Source organism: Nannobrachium achirus (assembly GCF_963921795.1).
Source record: "Nannobrachium achirus genome assembly, chromosome: 4".
Classification (NCBI taxonomy): Eukaryota; Metazoa; Chordata; class Actinopteri; order Myctophiformes; family Myctophidae; genus Nannobrachium; species Nannobrachium achirus.
The window spans coordinates 61423805-61445999 of NC_137813.1; the positions used below are offsets into that span (position 1 = coordinate 61423805).

Here is a 22195-nt window from a genome sequence, read left to right on the forward strand (position 1 = left end):
GATGTACTCCATTTTCATTTTATGAACAATTATTTTCATGTCACACCATATGACGATTTTAGGCACAAGTACAACAAACTGCTGAATAAAGTCTGATTCCAATAAAATATCTAAAAACAAAATGTATTTCCATAAGGTTGAGAGTGAGTAGAACAAAAGTAAATAACTTTTATGCCTGCAATTTAAAGTTTTTTTAAAAACACATTTTTTGGGGCGTCACGTCACTGACCCACCTACACTGGGATGGCAGCTTTGAGACATACCATGATTTCTTTTCCCACCTAAAATCAAAGTTGTCTGTGGCAAATATCTCAACAGAGATAAACATGAATGAGGACATAGCTATAGGGTCAGATCAAGAACAAGCCATACTCAAAGCTATAAGCTCAAATTTTCCAGTGGCATCACATGTTCTGTGCTCGAGACACATTAAGCAGAATGTCACACATTATCTGCGAGACAAGGTTGGATTGGATGCGAATCAGAGAGCCATTGTTGAAAATAAAATCTTCTTTGCCAATAATGCCCTCATGACAGCAAAAGATAACTTTGAGTTTCAAGAGAGAGTCCTTGACCTTGACACATATATACTGATCAACTGTCCAAAATTCACGTCTTATTTTTCCAAAAAACTTGTCCCCGTTTTAAAGGAAAAGGTCTTGGGGCCGCAAAACAAGATCAGCTGGCTCCCAGAAGGTTGGACAAATAACAATTGTGAGTCAATGAATCACATTATAAAGCTAACAACAGATTGGAAACCTCAAAAACTTCCCGACCTAATTTTAAGACTCCAGTCCATATCTGAGCTGCAGTACTTGGACATGCGGAGAAGCCTGCATGGACAGGGAAACTATAAAGTCAGGAGGGAATTTGCAGGACATGAGGTCTCACAGGCAATATGGGACAGTAAAAGTTCAGAAGAAAAGGAGGCAACATTTCACAAGTTTTTAAAAGCTAAACTTCCACAAAAAACACATACAATAACATCACGAGATGGACATTTGGAGATCCCCTCTGTCCCTCAGCTGGCCAAAAAGCCTGGCCAGAAAAGATCAGCAAGGGCTCAGCGTGTTACAACAAAAAGAAAGAAGACTGTTTCCTAGAAACTATAACCAGTGGGGACATAGGATCCCTAGAGTTCTAGGCATGTTGACTAGTAATAAGTGAGCATTCTGCAAAAAGAGCAGATTTACAAGCTCAAGATGGTGTTGTAAGCTTTTAGATTAGCCATTATCGGCTAATATGTGTTGTACAGGTAGGGGGAGATGGGGACCAAGTATAGAACCCTGGGACCCCAGGCTAATAAGTACCTAAAGTTGAAGAGAATAAACAAAAAACTAAACAGCCATTTTCGGCTAATGTGTGTTGTACAGGTAGGGGGTGAAGGGGACCAAGTATAGAACCCTGGGACCCCAGGCAAATAAGTACCTAGAGTTGAAGTGAATACACAAAAAACTAGACAGTTAAGATAACATTCTAGTGGAGTTTGGCAACGGTTTTGATTACCAAATAAATGGGGAAATGTCCAAGGACATGTGTGAATCTTAACCAGAATGTAAATATGAAAGAAACTCCCACTAAGGCTATGCCTTAAAGGCCCAGTTCACCTCTGGGACAACCAGATCTTATTTTATTGTTGTTTGGGACATGAGCATCACAATCCTGAGTTATCTTTTGTGTTCAATCTGTGTTTTGAGATATTTTAGTATTTCAGCATGAATGATGATGCATTTTGCATCATATGATGCAGCAACTGTATACATACATTTTCAAACTGTTCACCCCTATGGCCCTACTGTATCTGTTGTGTGCAATTACTGTACCACACAATCTGTTCATGTGTCATGAGGCATTCAAATTGAGAAACCAATCGTTTTGGGGAATTGTAATACACTTGAGCAATAAAATGCAATATTTAGGCCTGGATAAAATGGCACAATTTGTTGTTGGCTTTCAATAAACCATTAATTGTTTAAGATTGTCTGTGTTGTATTTGATCCAGGAGCATGTGGACAGCTATAGTAACAAATCGAATGAATGAAAAGCAAGGTGTTTGAAACATTTGACCCACAACCAACAGCAAATTACATTGTTGTGATGTGTGTCATGTGTCGCTTTTATACTAAACTAAAAGGGGATAACAATTTAACCAGACACACAACATGGATTGAAAGGCTTCTTGGGGCTTCACCAATTAGCTGCTGTGTGGGAATACCTGGGTAAGTTTCCTTTGATACCAAGTCACCATGGGAATGGTAAAAACCGTCCTCCACAGTACATCAGGACACCAACTGATGTATATAAGAGTGTAGTATATTCACAATTTGTTAGAGAGGATGAGGAAAATGCACCAAGGGACTTAAAGCAGGTACAAAATATAAAACAAAGGTATCAAAGGAAACAAACCCTCCTGGTAACAGGACAAAATGTTGCAGATGACATTCAGACACTCAGCTATGTTCAACAGATAAAGGAGTAACCGCCTTGTTTTCCTTTACCTTTTCCAATAGCTGAATAAGGTTAGGAGATACTGTTGTAGAGAACAGCAACATCGGTATTGGGGTGAACACAACTTTTAATTTAGGAGCCTGTTCTCATTATTTGTTTTTGCACCCAGCAGTTGCCTGCCAAACAGTATATATATACGTCCTACCATTTTTGGCCACTGGGTGGTGGTCTTCACTTATAAATGAGACCTCTCTTGGCTGTCTGTTTATCTTCAAATGGATTACTACTGGGGTTTATTATATTTTTTCTGCCAACTGCAAGGGGACCATGGACATCCTCTAAGTAATTTTTCTTTTTTGCCGTCAGAAAAAAAAAAAAAAAAAAAAAAAAACAGAGCAAATGGGTTAAGTTAAAACAAGAAAAAAAATGTTGGTAAATAGTCTAAATACATACTGGGGAGCCACTTCTTTATCTTAGACTGAAATGGCATTATGATCTTGGTTTCACCCTTCTAACTGGAATGTTCAGATATCACCTTTAACTTTCCAGGTGATCTGTTCCAGTTAAATCACAATTTACACACATCGACCACATGAGGTAAAGTATTTACCACTCAAACACTGTTCCCATTTCGAGGAGTGAAAAGGATAAGGTATGTTACAGTATCTGGTAGGATTCAGAGTTCCAAGGATAAATATGAAGTTGGGTGTCAGTGTGAGGGTTCCAGGTGGGTTCCAAATCGATAAGTATCAATCAGAGTCCCAAGTTCCAGTGGGATTTGTGTGTGTGTGGTGGGGAAATGGGAATACCGCATCTTAGAGTGGGGGGAGTCTGCAGGAGTCGGCCTACCACACCATAGATTGGTGTAGAATCTGTCCATCTGTCCAGTTGTTGTTGGAATACTCGCCGTCACCCTCTCCTGGTGTGGAAGCTCGCCAAGAGTCGCCATCAATTGGAGAGGTCAACTGGAAAAGGATCCAACAAAAACAGAAATCCAATCAGTATCACTATATACTGTATGAGCGTGTCTGTACTCTATTAACCCATGGCTCATTTAACTAATTTAGACCTGGAACGCATTTATCATGTTAGGCTTGAACAACTTTGACCATTATTTTATGTTTTAGTTATTAAAAATAGTAGATCTGCAAGCTCACATCGTGGATCAAAGTGCAGCGCTGCAAGCTTGTAGATCTGCTATTCTTCTGCCAAGTCTTAAATATTTTGACCCGATTATATAAACTAGCCCTTACCCGTTCAAAGATATGAGCTCCGAAATGATGTGCAGTGTGTGGGTTATTATGGGATGTGCACTGTGCACACAGTATATGAGGGATGGAAAGTAACTTAAACTGGTGCTTGCATGATAATATGTAGGAGCATCAATGTAAGAAATTTCGTTTCGTTTAATGGCTATAGAGATACTGTGTACCGATCTGCATGATTTTTGGACAACATCTGTAACGGGGCAAGACAAACGACCCCCCGCCCGCCCACCTGCCTGCCCACCCGCCTACACACACACACACACACACACACACACACACACACACACACACACACACACACACACACACACACACACACACACACACACACACAGAGCTGGTTAAACATGTTGCCTCATGCTAGATGCACAATAGACATGCCTCAAGCTAGATGCAGAATAGATATAGATACACCATGAAAAAGCTAATATACAGCATATGATTTGTGAAAGTGACAAACGGGCTTCACAGTTATGTCAGGTGTGTTCATATGCTAATGGTGATGCGATTTCAGATGAATTGCTCCAGCCACTGATGAGAAACGCTGTTTCAGACAGACACTCAGACAGACAGACAGACAGACATTCGGAAAATTATATGTTTGATATATTATATATTATATGTTTTGAGCCAAACTAGAATATGTTCATTAGTTTTCCTCAATGAAAAGATTGTAATATTCCATGCTGCATGCACAAAAACAGGAATGAATAGACAACAATGTGTGGCATCTGCAAAATAAATTAAGTAAATAGTAATTACAGTAACCAATAACAAATCTGACATCTGCATTACTGCATACATGGACATGCATTACTGTAGGCTACACATATTCACAATGAAATACTCAGCCTTCAGCCTGACAATGCTTGACCATAAGCAGCATGCATAGCCTCCAACACCGTTTCCCAAACAATGTGTCTGGACCCATTTGAGGGTCGCAGACAAATCTTTATGGGTCCCTTAAGTTTTTTAAATTATGATTATCATTATGATTATTACATTTTCAATAAACATTCTGGTAATTTCATTAAAGAAAACAAAGAAAATCTAAGAAATTACATAAGCAAAAAAATATGAGTATTTATAATAAATGAAAAAAAAAAAAAAATCTACAAGCTCACAACGCCCCAGAGCAATCTCTTGGGTTGAGTCACAAGCTAAAATGTTTGGGAACCACTGGTCTACAATATGAAATTATAGACACAATATAGGATGAAATTAATGCCCTACTACTATTACAACACGTTCTCATCCCTACCGCGTATCACGCAAGACGCCCCGTCAAGTTGCCTCACTGCGTCTTGTCTAAACTTCAAAGGAGCCCAAAGGCCTCCATTTCAGACGCTTTAAGTCATGCTCTCCGCCTCCCACTCTTTCAGTCGCCTAGCGAGGTAACCATGGCAACGCGTCAACGGAGCGCTTGGAGCGCTTCATTTTCAGAACCGGGATGCTGTTTTGATCATGTATCAAAACAGCATCCCGGTTCTGCAACTGAGAGCTCCATTGTCAGAACCGGGATGCTGTTTTGATCGTGTTTTAAATGCACCAGATCACACACCATGAACCACCCACAGAATCCTGTAATTTTTCTGTGCATTTCAATACTAGATTTGTAATTTTTCGATGGCTAGATGGCTTAGAAAGGACAACGTTTATATTCTTTCCAAATATAAAATCAAGGTAGGTTGCAGGAACACACTTCCTAATGAGTCACAGAGAATGACGTTTGGTAGGCCAATCAGAGGTGGGTAAGGGCGGGTCTTCTCGGGAAGGTCGTGTTTTTGATTGGCTAATAGTGCCTGTCAGCATTGCTTTCACACAACACTGTGTGTGAGGATGAGGCTTTGTTTGTTTACAGTTTACACATGCACGCATGCATGCAGTGCCTGGCTGGTAGGAAGCTCACGGAGAGCCACGGATAACGTTTTGTCTTCTATTGCAAAGTCCATTCAGGTAAGAGTAAATACATTGTTAAATCCATCACTAATGTTAGGATGTGGTAGCCAATTGGGATGCGTGTGTTTGTTTCACTGTTTGATTGTCTGCTTTCTTGGGACATTTAATGCTAATGCTGTTGCTAAGCTGATTTAAACAACTACAAGCTAAAACAGGGGTCTTCAACGTTTTCAGGCCAGGGACCCCTTAGCTGAGAGAGAGATGAAGCAGGGACCCCTTAGCTGAGAGAGAGATGAAGCAGGGACCCCTTATGTGAGAGAGAGATGAATCAGGGACCCCTTAGTTGAGAGAGAGATGAAGCAGGGACCCCTTAGTTGAGAGAGAGATGAAGCAAGGACCACTTAGCTGAGAGAAAGATGAAGCAGGGACCCCTTAGCTGAGAGAGATAAAGCAGGGACCCCTTAGCTGAGACAGAGATGAAGCAGGGACCCCCTAGCTGAGAGAGATAAAGCAAGGACCCCTTGAGATGAAGCAGGGATCCCTTAGCTGAGAGATAAAGCAGGGACCCCTTAGCTGAGAGAGATGAAGCAGGGACCCCCCACTACACCAAGCCTATTTGCCAAAAATAGCAGATCTACAAGCTCTCAACATGGGAGGCGTTGAGAGCTTGTAGATCTGCAATTTTTATCTTAAGTTCCCCTCAAAATAGGGATTGAACCCCCAAGTTGTTAATTATCCTATCACACAAAGATTTGGCGCCCCCCCCCCAGGGCCCCTATAGTAACTCTGAGGACCCCCTGATGAAGACCCCTGCTTTATAGCCTATGCCCCCCCCCCCACATCCTTATTGATAGGACAGTAGACTGACAGGAAATGCAGATATACAGTACATAGCAATGCATATATAATAATAGTAGATATATAAGCTGCCGTGCTGCGAGTTTGTAGATGTGCTAATTTTGAAGATCCTTGAGCATCATGGTTAGAGTGCATATGCTATGGAATAAACTAGTTTATTGTCCTGCACAGACGTGCAGGACACACTACCCTGACACCAAGTGACCAACTGGCCCACTATGAGCCTGTAGACATCTATTTTTTGAGTATGACGCGTGTAGATCTGCTTTCTTGGACATTTCTGTAGTCAATCAATTACCTGGTTATTACATCTATTATGATATGTAAATGCAACCCAATCATATTCTGATTGGGTTGCATATGATGATTTTTTTAACCTAGTGTTCAGGTGTATGGCTCTTAAATTTAAATTTATGTAATTGAATTCTATTGGTTCATTAACTAATTGATTGTTGACACCCACCATGGAATATGACCTATTTATAGGCTCCAATGCCACTCACTTGTAACTTGAGAAAGCCCTGTTGGGTGAAACGTTGTCGGTTGAAATTAAAAAACGTGAGAGCATTATACGTGTGCGGACATTATCCTTTATTCATTGTTTCCTGGATCCAGCACCGTATACACATTTTGGGGATGTGCATATGCTATTCCTTTGTTCTGTGTGTGTATTCTCCTCAGAATAGGGATGCGAGGGTTCATGTTGTTAATCTGAAAGAATGATCATTTCACACAAAAAGTGCTGCGAGCTTGTTGATCTGCTGTTTTTGAAGAAAATAAATTAGTGCAAGTTTTAATCTCTTTTAAAAGCGAACATTTGTAACACAACTCCCTGCACTCTCTAACACTGAGAGTGCACAAATGGAACCAAATGGATTTGGTTCCATTTGTACTTTGTCAAAGTTAAGGGGAGACCTTCAAATTTGTCGTACTGGTCGGGCCAGCGGTTAACAGCAGCAGACTCTTGTAGTTCTGGTGTGAACAGTTTTTGCACTGTTTTAGTAAAAATGTTTAGTCTAAACTCAATTCCACTCTCATATATTCATATAGGTTGATGGAGGATGGGATTCCGTCATCTTATGAGGACCTAACTGGAGCATAGCTGGTACAACCTGCAGGGAGCCTCTGCTAAGACACTGCGAATATACACCCAAGCCCTGGTCTTCTCTGCAGCGGATTACTGTGCCCCAGTCTGGAGCAGAACCCCCGTGCATGGCAAGGTTGATGTGGCTATCAACAGTGCCCTCCGTATCATAACTGGATGCCCGAAGCCTAGCCTACCCCAGTGTCCCTCTTGCCATTCGTCATGGGAATAGCCACGGCCGGCTGCCTCCCACGTCCTGAGATGCTGGCATGGCTATATGCGACACCGATGAAATGAAACTAGCTTTTACTTTTTCCTCCACGTCGCTGACTCCAGTTGCAGGAGCGCGTTGTGCAGAGCTTTGTTCAAAATAGCTGAGGAACACACTGGAACAATGTTGACGGACATCTTTTCCTATGTTGGATTGGATTAATACCCTTGGTGTCAATGCGTTGGAAACGTGGAGGTTTTACCTGCCTTTTTTGCTTTGATGCCGCCTTTTGTGGACCTGCTTTTACCTGCGGCTATGTGGACCATAACACCATGTACATACATACATACTGCTGCTAAGTGGACCTAATCTCATACATACATACATACATGAACTTTACACTTTGAATACGGTACATCATCATTGGCAGGATCTGCTGGTAGGGCTCTGGGTGGCATAATAGCAAAAAAACAAACAGCTGGGTGATCTGGGATATGCTGCTTACTCCAAACTATTTCACACGTGTGTTTGCCCTGTCATGGACTATTATGGCAGGTGTATGGGGCTCAAACACAAATATGAAAAGGGCAAATGGTCCAAAATAGAGCGATACAGTATTTCCTAGGTGTGCATACATTTGCCCAGGTATTGGCAATAACAGGAGATATGGGATGGGAACCGTGTGAAGTAAGGTGGAAGGGCAGCATGGTAGCCTATTGGAATAGATTAATCAGAATGCCAGAAAATAGAGTTGCCAAGAAAATATTTATTTGGGATGTATCAATAAAAGGTGCATGGGCATTGGGCAAGTACTGTGGATGAGATGCCCCTGCACCTTGAAACTGGTAGATACAGAGGAGTAGTGGAGGAAGAGGGGGTTTGTATTTATTGTGACATAAATGATATTGAGAATGAGTTCCACTTTATGTTCTACTGCCCTTTGTATCATGAGCTACGTCAAAGACTGTTTAATAAGTGTAAAAACCTAGATTTGATATGGTTAAGTGACGCAGAGAGACTTTGTTGGATTTTTGAACACAAGATATTTGCACTGGCAGAATATTTAGAGAAAGCATGGGACAAACAGACAAAGAAAACATATATGTAAGGTATATTTATTTTGTTTTGTCATTTTCTTTTCTTTTCTTTATAATATTATTGTTGTGCACTGTGTGCAGTTTCCAATAATGGAATGTGGTATTGTTTATTCATGTTTGGTGTCTTATAAGCTCGCAAGGGATGGGTCTTTTCGAAGTATACCATGACACGAAAAAAATAAATAATAATAACCGGTTATGCTTAACGGTTACACGGTTAATTTTCATAATAATATGATCGCATTGTCCTGGTCCTGGATACTGATGATAGCCAAAGATATTATTATGCCAAGGTACTATATTAGTGTTGTGTTGGTGGTGAAGGTTTTCCATGAGGTGATTTATATAACCAGAATACACTGTGCCCGTTTGTCTTCTCATTCTGTATGCCCATGGCAAAGAGCATTTTTACTAAAATGTCCACCTGCTGGACAGGTTATTCAATGATTGGAATTGATTAATTCAGAATCAAGCATTCAACTAAGCTGTGAGTTAGATGATGAACATGTTTCCCCTCTCTCTGCCCTGTTTTTTTCCTGAAAATAAGTACACCTGTAGAATGTGACCACAATGATTTTGATTCACAGAACAAAAAAATTGTAATACAATCATGAAATCATGTTTTCATTCCCACTTCAGTTCTAGGACACTTCGTAGCAACACCAGTGCATATTACCAGTACACAGGATGCCAAAACATGTAATGTGTGATGTATATGTGCCAAGAACAATAAATTCCAGGAATATGTATCATGTCTTTGTGTTTATTGATAATGAAATATAGCTATGTATTCAAGCAAATTGTGCTGTTACATTATGTCATACATACGTACATGTTAGTACAGTAGGTGTATAATCCAGCTATATTTGCAGACTAAATGTGCTTTACAGTAACAAGGACAGAGATCACCAGGCAGGGAGTTTCACTGCCAACAGCAAATACCTGGTTGTGATACTGTAGTGTTATATTGTAGTAATAGTGTGTTATTACTGTCATATTACATAGTGATACAACCTTTCTGACATGATATGATATAGTACTATTGTCAGTTTGGTTTTCATCATAGCTTTCCATCAACTGGACTATACTGTATATGAGGCAGATATGTGTACAGCAGGGTTCCCCAATTAGTTTTCCCCAAGGTCCGAATTATGTCTAGGATACCAAGCCGAGGGCCACAACATTGCAGGGGGTGACGGTGGTGTTCCCACTACTCCAGCGACAGTTTTCGTCGTTGTCAGGTGAAAATCTTGAATGTCTAAAACTGTTCGTTTTGAATTTATCATATTAAAAATGATTTAAACTAGTGAAAACAGCCGATCTACAAGCACACAACGCTTCGCGTTGCGAGGCGGCGTTGTGTGCTTGTAGATCTGCTGTTTTCACTACTTTTGTGCGACGGCCTTGTATGATTTACGAAAGAACGTACAAATTTGGAGATACGAGATTTCCACCCGACAACGACGATATACTAGCTTTGTTGCTGCTCTTATACCACCATTATTACTGGGGTTGGTGTGGGCCAGACAGTAGCCCCCCGCGGGCTGCAAATGGCTCGCGGGCCGCCTATTGGGGAACCCTGGTGTACAGTATCAGATGTATGAACAGTTAGAAAGATGTTAAATCAACAGCATCTGTCAGCAGTGAAACAGCAGTTAACTTAAGCAGGCAACTGAACTGTCTTGCTTCTGGAGCCCTGGTAGCCAGGCCCTGGACTGCTCAAGCTGCGGCAAGCACCAAGAACTAGAGGCAAGAAAATTGAATATGGGAGCCAACCCAGGGTAAAGCACTGGAGGGGCAAGAAGTACCACATGCTGTAGATGCACTGTGCGACAGCTTATAGCTAACAACACTGTAGATTTCAGGGTTTAGGTTTCTCAAACCTTCAAAGTTCAAGGTCTCCTCTTAACTCTGACAGTGTACAAATGAGCCAAATGAACCCTAACAAGTCCATTTGGGTTCCATTTGTACACTGTCAGAGTTACAGATTAGTATGGGTCAATTTGGACCCCCCTAAAGGAACCCACAGTGTCCCTGGAATCCACTTTGAGAAACACTGCTGCTCTAGGTTAGGGTTAGGGTTAAGTTTAGGGTTAGATTTAGGGTTAGGGTTACTGTGACGTCAGACCACTCTAACAGAATGGGTTTGCCACTCTGATAAAAGTCAGATATTGATCATAGTGTAGGCCTCACCAAGAGGCATTCCTTGTACGGTGGCACCTACTGTAATATAGACGATCTACAAGATCACTACGGGTTGCTGATGCTACTCATTTTGAGCTTGTGTGGATTGGTTCTTTTCAGGAAGTGGTGATTCCAGGGACTCTTTACGGACTAAGTTCCTTTAGGGGGGTCCAACTTGACCCATACTAATCTGTAACTGTTCATACATCTGATACTGTACACCAGGGTTCCCCAATAGGCGGCCCGCGGGCCATTTGCAGCCCGCGGGGGGCTACTGTCTGGCCCACACCAACCCCAGTAATAATGGTGGTATAAGAGCAGCAACAAAGCTAGTATATCGTCGTTGTCGGGTGGAAATCTCGTATCTCCAAATTTGTACGTTCTTTCGTAAATCATACAAGGCCGTCGCACAAAAGTAGTGAAAACAGCAGATCTACAAGCACACAACGCCGCCTCGCAACGCGAAGCGTTGTGTGCTTGTAGATCGGCTGTTTTCACTAGTTTAAATCATTTTTAATATGATAAATTCAAAACGAACAGTTTTAGACATTCAAGATTTTCACCTGACAACGACGAAAACTGTCGCTGGAGTAGTGGGAACACCACCGTCACCCCCTGCAATGTTGTGGCCCTCGGCTTGGTATCCTAGACATAATTCGGCCCTTGGGGAAAACTAATTGGGGAACCCTGCTGTACACATATCTGCCTCATATACAGTATAGTCCAGTTGATGGAAAGCTATGATGAAAACCAAACTGACAATAGTACTATATCATATCATGTCAGAAAGGTTGTATCACTATGTAATATGACAGTAATAACACACTATTACTACAATATAACACTACAGTATCACAACCAGGTATTTGCTGTTGGCAGTGAAACTCCCTGCCTGGTGATCTCTGTCCTTGTTACTGTAAAGCACATCAAAGGGGATTCCAGACGGTACGCGGTCACCGCCTGCTAGTAATTCATTTTCAACGGGAGGTGGGCGGCTTTTTCAGCCGCGCAGCGAAGTTTTGGGGCGGCGAGGAGAGCGGGCGCGGCCCCGTGAAATCCCCCGCGAGCGTGCTCGTTTGTGCATGCGTACGCAGGCGGTGAGAGATGGATTGTGTTCATCTTTGTGAAATACCGCGCGGCGTTTAATCACTGAACGAGTGTGTTTGTGTCTCACCGCGGTGCGGCCACCGCTGATCCTAGCGGCAGCCCCGACGGCAACCGCCTGCCGTGTGTAGAGCACCTTAGTCTGCAAATATAGCTGGATTATACACCTACTGTACTAACATGTACGTATGTATGACATACTGTAACAGCACAATTTGCTTGAATACATAGCTATATTTCATTATCAATAAACACAAAGACATGATACATATTCCTGGAATTTATTGTTCTTGGCACATATACATCACACATTACATGTTTTGGCATCCTGTGTACTGGTAATATGCACTGGTGTTGCTACGAAGTGTCCTAGAACTGAAGTGGGAATGAAAACATGATTTCATGATTGTATTACAATTTTTTTGTTCTGTGAATCAAAATCATTGTGGTCACATTCTACAGGTGTACTTATTTTCAGGAAAAAAACAGGGCAGAGAGAGGGGAAACATGTTCATCATCTAACTCACAGCTTAGTTGAATGCTTGATTCTGAATTAATCAATTCCAATCATTGAATAACCTGTCCAGCAGGTGGACATTTTAGTAAAAATGCTCTTTGCCATGGGCATACAGAATGAGAAGACAAACGGGCACAGTGTATTCTGGTTATATAAATCACCTCATGGAAAACCTTCACCACCAACACAACACTAATATAGTACCTTGGCATAATAATATCTTTGGCTATCATCAGTATCCAGGACCAGGACAATGCGATCATATTATTATGAAAATTAACCGTGTAACCGTTAAGCATAACCGGTTATTATTATTTATTTTTTTCGTGTCATGGTATACTTCGAAAAGACCCATCCCTTGCGAGCTTATAAGACACCAAACATGAATAAACAATACCACATTCCATTATTGGAAACTGCACACAGTGCACAACAATAATATTATAAAGAAAAGAAAAGAAAATGACAAAACAAAATAAATATACCTTACATATATGTTTTCTTTGTCTGTTTGTCCCATGCTTTCTCTAAATATTCTGCCAGTGCAAATATCTTGTGTTCAAAAATCCAACAAAGTCTCTCTGCGTCACTTAACCATATCAAATCTAGGTTTTTACACTTATTAAACAGTCTTTGACGTAGCTCATGATACAAAGGGCAGTAGAACATAAAGTGGAACTCATTCTCAATATCATTTATGTCACAATAAATACAAACCCCCTCTTCCTCCACTACTCCTCTGTATCTACCAGTTTCAAGGTGCAGGGGCATCTCATCCACAGTACTTGCCCAATGCCCATGCACCTTTTATTGATACATCCCAAATAAATATTTTCTTGGCAACTCTATTTTCTGGCATTCTGATTAATCTATTCCAATAGGCTACCATGCTGCCCTTCCACCTTACTTCACACGGTTCCCATCCCATATCTCCTGTTATTGCCAATACCTGGGCAAATGTATGCACACCTAGGAAATACTGTATCGCTCTATTTTGGACCATTTGCCCTTTTCATATTTGTGTTTGAGCCCCATACACCTGCCATAATAGTCCATGACAGGGCAAACACACGTGTGAAATAGTTTGGAGTAAGCAGCATATCCCAGATCACCCAGCTGTTTGTTTTTTTGCTATTATGCCACCCAGAGCCCTACCAGCAGATCCTGCCAATGATGATGTACCGTATTCAAAGTGTAAAGTTCATGTATGTATGTATGTATGAGATTAGGTCCACTTAGCAGCAGTATGTATGTATGTACATGGTGTTATGGTCCACATAGCCGCAGGTAAAAGCAGGTCCACAAAAGGCGGCATCAAAGCAAAAAAGGCAGGTAAAACCTCCACGTTTCCAACGCATTGACACCAAGGGTATTAATCCAATCCAACATAGGAAAAGATGTCCGTCAACATTGTTCCAGTGTGTTCCTCAGCTATTTTGAACAAAGCTCTGCACAACGCGCTCCTGCAACTGGAGTCAGCGACGTGGAGGAAAAAGTAAAAGCTAGTTTCATTTCATCGGTGTCGCATATAGCCATGCCAGCATCTCAGGACGTGGGAGGCAGCCGGCCGTGGCTATTCCCATGACGAATGGCAAGAGGGACACTGGGGTAGGCTAGGCTTCGGGCATCCAGTTATGATACGGAGGGCACTGTTGATAGCCACATCAACCTTGCCATGCACGGGGGTTCTGCTCCAGACTGGGGCACAGTAATCCGCTGCAGAGAAGACCAGGGCTTGGGTGTATATTCGCAGTGTCTTAGCAGAGGCTCCCTGCAGGTTGTACCAGCTATGCTCCAGTTAGGTCCTCATAAGATGACGGAATCCCATCCTCCATCAACCTATATGAATATATGAGAGTGGAATTGAGTTTAGACTAAACATTTTTACTAAAACAGTGCAAAAACTGTTCACACCAGAACTACAAGAGTCTGCTGCTGTTAACCGCTGGCCCGACCAGTACGACAAATTTGAAGGTCTCCCCTTAACTTTGACAAAGTACAAATGGAACCAAATCCATTTGGTTCCATTTGTGCACTCTCAGTGTTAGAGAGTGCAGGGAGTTGTGTTACAAATGTTCGCTTTTAAAAGAGATTAAAACTTGCACTAATTTATTTTCTTCAAAAACAGCAGATCAACAAGCTCGCAGCACTTTTTGTGTGAAATGATCATTCTTTCAGATTAACAACATGAACCCTCGCATCCCTATTCTGAGGAGAATACACACACAGAACAAAGGAATAGCATATGCACATCCCCAAAATGTGTATACGGTGCTGGATCCAGGAAACAATGAATAAAGGATAATGTCCGCACACGTATAATGCTCTCCCGTTTTTTAATTTCAACCAACAACGTTTCGCCCAACAGGGCTTTCTCAAGTTACAAGTGAGTGGCATTGGAGCCTATAAATAGGTCATATTCCATGGTGGGTGTCAACAATCAATTAGTTAATGAACCAATAGAATTCAATTACATAAATTTAAATTTAAGAGCCATACACCTGAACACTAGGTTAAAAAATCATCATATGCAACCCAATCAGAATATGATTGGGTTGCATTTACATATCACAAAGCATGAACATGTTACATACAAAGAGATACATATAATTCTAGGTTATATCTTTAATACAACACACACACACACACACACACACACACACACACACACACACACACACACACACACACACACACACAGTTTAGATTAATTCCTATGGAGTGTGCTATATTGTATAGTCACTATAAAAAGTTAATAGATGTAATAACCAGGTAATTGATTGACTACAGAAATGTCCAAGAAAGCAGATCTACACGCGTCATACTCAAAAAATAGATGTCTACAGGCTCATAGTGGGCCAGTTGGTCACTTGGTGTCAGGGTAGTGTGTCCTGCACGTCTGTGCAGGACAATAAACTAGTTTATTCCATAGCATATGCACTCTAACCATGATGCTCAAGGATCTTCAAAATTAGCACATCTACAAACTCGCAGCACGGCAGCTTATATATCTACTATTATTATATATGCATTGCTATGTACTGTATATCTGCATTTCCTGTCAGTCTACTGTCCTATCAATAAGGATGTGGGGGGGGGGCATAGGCTATAAAGCAGGGGTCTTCATCAGGGGGTCCTCAGAGTTACTATAGGGGCCCTGGGGGGGGGGGGGGGGGGGGGGGGGGGGTCGCCAAATCTTTGTGTGATAGGATAATTAACAACTTGGGGGTTCAATCCCTATTTTGAGGGGAACTTAAGACAAAAATTGCAGATCTACAAGCTCTCAACGCCTCCCATGTTGAGAGCTTGTAGATCTGCTATTGTTGGCAAATAGGCTTGGTGTAGTGGGGGGTCCCTGCTTCATCTCTCTCAGCTAAGGGGTCCCTGCTTTATCTCTCAGCTAAGGGATCCCTGCTTCATCTCAAGGGGTCCTTGCTTTATCTATCTCAGCTAGGGGGTCCCTGCTTCATCTCTGTCTCAGCTAAGGGGTCCCTGCTTTATCTCTCTCAGCTAAGGGGTCCCTGCTTCATCTTTCTCTCAGCTAAGTGGTCCTTGCTTCATCTCTCTCTCAACTAAGGGGTCCCTGCTTCATCTCTCTCTCAACTAAGGGGTCCCTGATTCATCTCTCTCTCACATAAGGGGTCCCTGCTTCATCTCTCTCTCAGCTAAGGGGTCCCTGCTTCATCTCTCTCTCAGCTAAGGGGTCCCTGGCCTGAAAACGTTGAAGACCCCTGTTTTAGCTTGTAGTTGTTTAAATCAGCTTAGCAACAGCATTAGCATTAAATGTCCCAAGAAAGCAGACAATCAAACAGTGAAACAAACACACGCATCCCAATTGGCTACCACATCCTAACATTAGTGATGGATTTAACAATGTATTTACTCTTACCTGAATGGACTTTGCAATAGAAGACAAAACGTTATCCGTGGCTCTCCGTGAGCTTCCTACCAGCCAGGCACTGCATGCATGCGTGCATGTGTAAACTGTAAACAAACAAAGCCTCATCCTCACACACAGTGTTGTGTGAAAGCAATGCTGACAGGCACTATTAGCCAATCAAAAACACGACCTTCCCGAGAAGACCCGCCCTTACCCACCTCTGATTGGCCTACCAAACGTCATTCTCTGTGACTCATTAGGAAGTGTGTTCCTGCAACCTACCTTGATTTTATATTTGGAAAGAATATAAACGTTGTCCTTTCTAAGCCATCTAGCCATCGAAAAATTACAAATCTAGTATTGAAATGCACAGAAAAATTACAGGATTCTGTGGGTGGTTCATGGTGTGTGATCTGGTGCATTTAAAACACGATCAAAACAGCATCCCGGTTCTGACAATGGAGCTCTCCGTTGCAGAACCGGGATGCTGGTTTGATACACGTGTGTAACAGCATCCCGGTTCTGACAATGGTGCGCTAGGGAGCGCTCCATTGACGCGTTGCCATGGTAACCTCACTAGCACGACTGAAAGAGTGGGCGGAGAGCCAACAGCCACTGCTGCTTGAATGAACGCAAGGAGCCCATTCCTCCTGCTTCTTGAATGAACGCCACGGCTCATGAGCCGGTCTTGGAGCTTCTTGAATGAACGCCATGGGCATATGTGTCAGCACGTCAACCCTCTGACGAACAGGGTATGATAATGTGTTGACTATTAACTGAGAATAAATGTCAATAATATCAACAATCTGTCAATTGCATAGTAATCATGTATTCAAGCAATTCAAAATGATCATGATTTATTTTTTAACATAAATGTGGAAAATGGCAACAAGTTTTTTTTATTCTTTTTTTATCTTTATTTTTTATTTTTTATCAAGCAATAATTTCAGTGTTTTTAGCTGGTCTTTGCCAGAGGAAGTGAAGATACAAAGGATGGATGATTGGACACATACTACGGCAGGACCACAACAATGACTGCAACATAGCAATGACATGGGCACCAGAAGGACATGGGCACCAGAAGGACATGGGCACCAGGAGTGGAAATGAAGAAAAGGAAGACCAAGACCACTTGGAGGCGTACTGTCGAGAAAGAAAGATAAGGATCAGATGAAAATCATGGTCTTAAAGGAGGCCTACAGACCAAAATAATACCCCCCCTGAATGAGAATGTTTCCCCAGACCTTCTTACCTGGTTAGGTTGATTTGCTTAAATTTTGCCCCTGTCCAGAGATTTGTAGATTAGTCCCATCAGCTAAAACGGTAGCTATAGCTTTTATACAAAAGCGCCCATTTAGGCCGCCTCAAAAGTATTTTTTTTTTTATGAATCGATCAGACATGCTTCCAACACACACCACACACGGTGGTTTAGCCTGTGAAGGGTTAATAGTTTGTTTACTGGGACAGAGCAGCACCGGACGCTATTAATCCTACCGTAGGAGACGCCGTTTGAAGGAGCGCTCGTTTTATTGTCCACGACATTGCAAGCGGCGCGAAGGCCAGCGGACCTTGGTCCTGCTCTTCGCCCCCGAGCGCCGCAGGTGCGAGTGGCCGCGAAGAGCGGGCCAGGGCCGCGCGGCCGGCGGAGCGCCGCGCGAGTTACGAAGCCGTGGTGAATGCAATCGTTATATTTATGCCCAGGCCGTAAGGCCTGGGCAAGCCCACGATAAACGCCCTGTCCACGATAAACGCATTCACACCCGCCCGCGCAGTCCAAGTGACCACAGCCGAGCGCTCCAGAACTCCGCTCCAGCCAATCACAGGCCGCGCTTTCTAATTCATGCACACGCGTCTCCTATGGTAGGAACATTCGCGCACCGGACACTGCAGCTGGGAGCTCTCGCGAGATTCTCGCGATACTTCCGCTCCCAGCTCTCTGTCTGGAGCTGGGCAGGAAGTCACCTAGACCGCTTGTTTTGTTTACATTGGATGCACGAGCACAGCGACTCTTCTCATTCACTCTACTGGATTACAGCGAACAACAGACTTTTATTTGCGCAAATAATTTATTCAATAATGGCCGGTACTGAAGATGACTTTGAATTGAATCTTGATGTTGAAGATTTTGAGTATGGAGACGAACCATACATGTTCGAACCACAATATACTGCAGAGGAGCTTCGTCAACGGGAGGAGATGAGGCTTGAGCAGGCAGCAAATGTTCCAGTCGACGGAGAAGAGGATCGAACGCAAGGCTTATTTTGGTGTCATTGTGGAAATTGCGTTGTAATGCCATTACAAATCGAATGTAACTGCTGCACAAATTGGCCTTATTGGCACTGGTGACCAGACAATTGGTATGAGGACTCCGACCAAACAGAGGAAGAAACTACAGATGCAGATGATGGAGCTGTACGTCTTGTTCGCTGTATCACAGAGATTGAGGGTCTACCTCATTTACTAGATAGAACCGTCTTGGAAACTTTTTTTTTATCCAAAAGAATAAACTTTGAGCAACGCCCACAGCCTGCAGGAGACGATGGACATCTATCGATAGAGTAAGTAGTCAACATCATTGTGTTCTACGAAATTGTTTACCTAACACAGCTATCAATAAGCTTGTAGCGCGTAGCGCAAGGGTGCTCAAACTTTATTGAATTGAGAGCTCAACATGTTCTACCCAGTACACCCCTGAATAGTAGCAGCGCTGGCATTACATACGCGATAAACACAACACAAAGGGAAATAGGGGGGGGGGGGGGGGGGGGGGTGGGTTCTGGAAGTGGTAGGTTTCGGGTTCTTTGTTGTGATGCTACTGGCTCTTGAAAACACAGCATTGTGTTGTTGGGGTTTGCCTACTGTAAAGCTTTGAAGGTAGATGACAGGCCCTTATTGATGTCTAATAATTAAAGTAACTTTTAGTCTAGTGACAAACGCCAAGAAGACCGATTTTTAAAATTAAATATCTTCCTTTATATTTAATTTATATGGCATTTCATGTGGTCTACCTGAAAGCCTGGTCATCATTTCTTTATCTTTATCAATGGTGCCATTGTGTAAAATACAAACGGCATGTCAATATTTATATCTACTGATGCTTCTCCCTCATTCAAGGTTGGCTGAATGTATCAATGCATTGAATATTACATTACTAACATTTGCATATTGAGTGTTTTAATCCAACAACTCAACCTGATTATTTATCAAGCTATAGTGAAGAATGCAAATACATTATCCTTTTTGCACTGTTTGAATGTGTTTCTAAAACATTTTTTTCTTCTTCCCCAGACAGTGTCGTTTAGCCGGCTACAGAATCTGCCTTGATTGGATCTTGAGAGGAGAAGTACTGGGAAGACATAACAGAGTTTGTTTACCTGCTTGTTTGGTATCAAATGTGCGTTCTCGATTTCCTTCACAATCTGGTTTGTATCGGGGCTTCTTAGAAGAGGCTGGAGATCTCACACAAGGATTTTGATACAGAATGATATGGACATGAGCCTATCTGAACAAGGCTGGGATGGGTCCCAAAGTCCTAATAGCTTTCTACTGTATAGAGGCACCACATCCTGACTTGCAGCTTCACTGCTTTGTATGACGGCTGCACAGACCTCAACCATGCAATCTCCCTCAAATCCAAGACCTGTACAATGAACGCTGTGTATAAAAAGGCCAGGGAATCATCAGAGAGCTACTCCATCCCAATCACAGCCTGTTCAAGATGTTGCCGCATGGAAAACGACTATGCAGCATGGAAAACGACTATGCAGTCACCAAGCTACTAGCAACAGACTGTAAACAATCAGGCACATGAACAAACTGTCAAAGACGAGAACGGTCATGGGCTAAAATAATTGCTAGCCCAGGTACGTAGAGTATTGCTAGGCCCCCCCCCCCCCCCCCCAATGCCATCCCACTCATCCCATAACTGCACTATTATGTTCGAGCCTCAACTACAGTACATCATAGTTACTGTGTGTCTGAACTGCACCTACTGTACATAAATATATATACTGTGAATTTTTTAATTATACTGACCTGTTGCTCATCCAACACACTGTGATTTAAAAAAAAAAAAAGGTTAAAGTACATTAGCTATTACGGGAGAATAATGCCATTGGTGTATACAATACACCCAACTTTATGCACATGTACAGCTGAGGATGCTGTTATCATTCTCTTAGATTTTTTCCAAGTGCACTCTTCTCCAATTCATTATTACTCATTATTTTATCTTTAGATGTGGTGTTTTTGATGTTCAGCTTTTTCTGAAAGGAAGCCAAAAAAGAATAATTTGTACTCGCCTTATTGGTTCTAGTAATTGCACAAATGAATAATAAATGTCATCTTTTTGAATTTCTTGTTCTTATTTTAAATCACCTGAATTGTTCTTGTCCATCCTTATCCTACATTTGCCATAACAGCTAATGATGTTGGCTTAGGTCAAAAAGCACAAATTCAAATCATATGTCAACTGACATGGAGCAAATTTGTATTCATTTGGTTTAAATCTAAATGCTTCTCAAACTTCACTTCAAAATCTATTATGCCCACTGCTTGATGAGCTGTTAGTGCCATCACATTTATGTATAGTAAACATGTTGTCAAAATGAGTTCCTTCTGCCAATCTGGACTTATTCCTATGGTAATAAATACAATCCAGAATAACCTGATTAATCTTGTAATATTCAACTCACACTGGTTATCCCACCAGCTTGTGCTGGTCTGTTTGTATTATCCCATTCAACAAGTGTTTTATCTAGCTTGTGACTCTCTTGTCAGAAATCACATTAAAAAAAGAATAGTATACAGTTTATATTGTTTAAAAAATGCTGCCACCTACTGGACAAAACGAAAATCTATTTGGCAGTAGAATAGAAAAGCTGTAGACATGACTTTTTATCTGCATAACTCGTAATGTTACTGATAGTTTGTTTGGTCACGTCATGATTATAGTTATGGCTTTACTTCTTTATTTTAAACATTAGACATACACTATTACTGATATTTCTATTGTAGGTAGGAAGATAAAAGCAATTGGCAAAAAAAATATATTCTCTTTACACATATAAAATAAATTCAATGCGTATAGACATGGAGATTAGTCGAGGTATAGAAAAATAAATACATTAGAATACATATGTTGCCCACATTTTTATTGATAGAAGGCACTGTATGAGTTTGGGACATTTTCAATACAGATTAAAAAACGAACAGTAAAGACAGATTATAGAGTTGATTTAGACAGATGACTGAAACAATATTTTAGCTGCAGTAGTCATTAGTGTATTTGTTCATTGAAGGACGACATATTCAACTAGGCAATTAAAAGCCTGTATTATCTGTAGTTGTTTGATGTGCAAAACATTTTCTTAGGTTGTGGTGGGGCTCAGTCAGTTTAAAATAAAAACCTGCAGCCAGCAAATGTTGTTGGTTCAATTTAGTCAAAGAATTCTGGATCTGGTGCAGTGCTGTGATGTTTGAATCTTTGTAATAGTGAAGCCCTGGCCTGCAATTCTAATTTATCAGGCATGGGAGTTTTTGCAACATTTGGCCTTGGTAACGTTTTCTGCGTAGGTCGCTTCTTTTTCGGGTCCTCCAGAGGCTCCAGGGCTGCTTTTATCATGACGCGATCAACCAGTTTCAT

The 22195-nt window shown here is 41.7% G+C and overlaps 2 long non-coding RNA genes across 2 annotated transcripts; one reads left to right on the forward strand and one right to left on the reverse strand.

The window, feature by feature from the left end:
* Window positions 1–5492: 5492 nt before the first annotated feature.
* LOC308284348 lies at window positions 5493–9612 on the forward strand. The gene is made up of 2 exons (XR_013962005.1): window positions 5493–5672; window positions 7524–9612. It is a non-coding gene; the product is annotated as an uncharacterized lncRNA (long non-coding RNA).
* A 2808-nt stretch (window positions 9613–12420) lies between these two features.
* Window positions 12421–16739, reverse strand: LOC308284349. Its single transcript, XR_013962006.1, has 2 exons — window positions 16560–16739; window positions 12421–14509 (listed from the first exon to the last, which is right to left on the reverse strand). It is a non-coding gene; the product is annotated as an uncharacterized lncRNA (long non-coding RNA).
* Between the last annotated feature and the right edge of the window lie 5456 nt (window positions 16740–22195).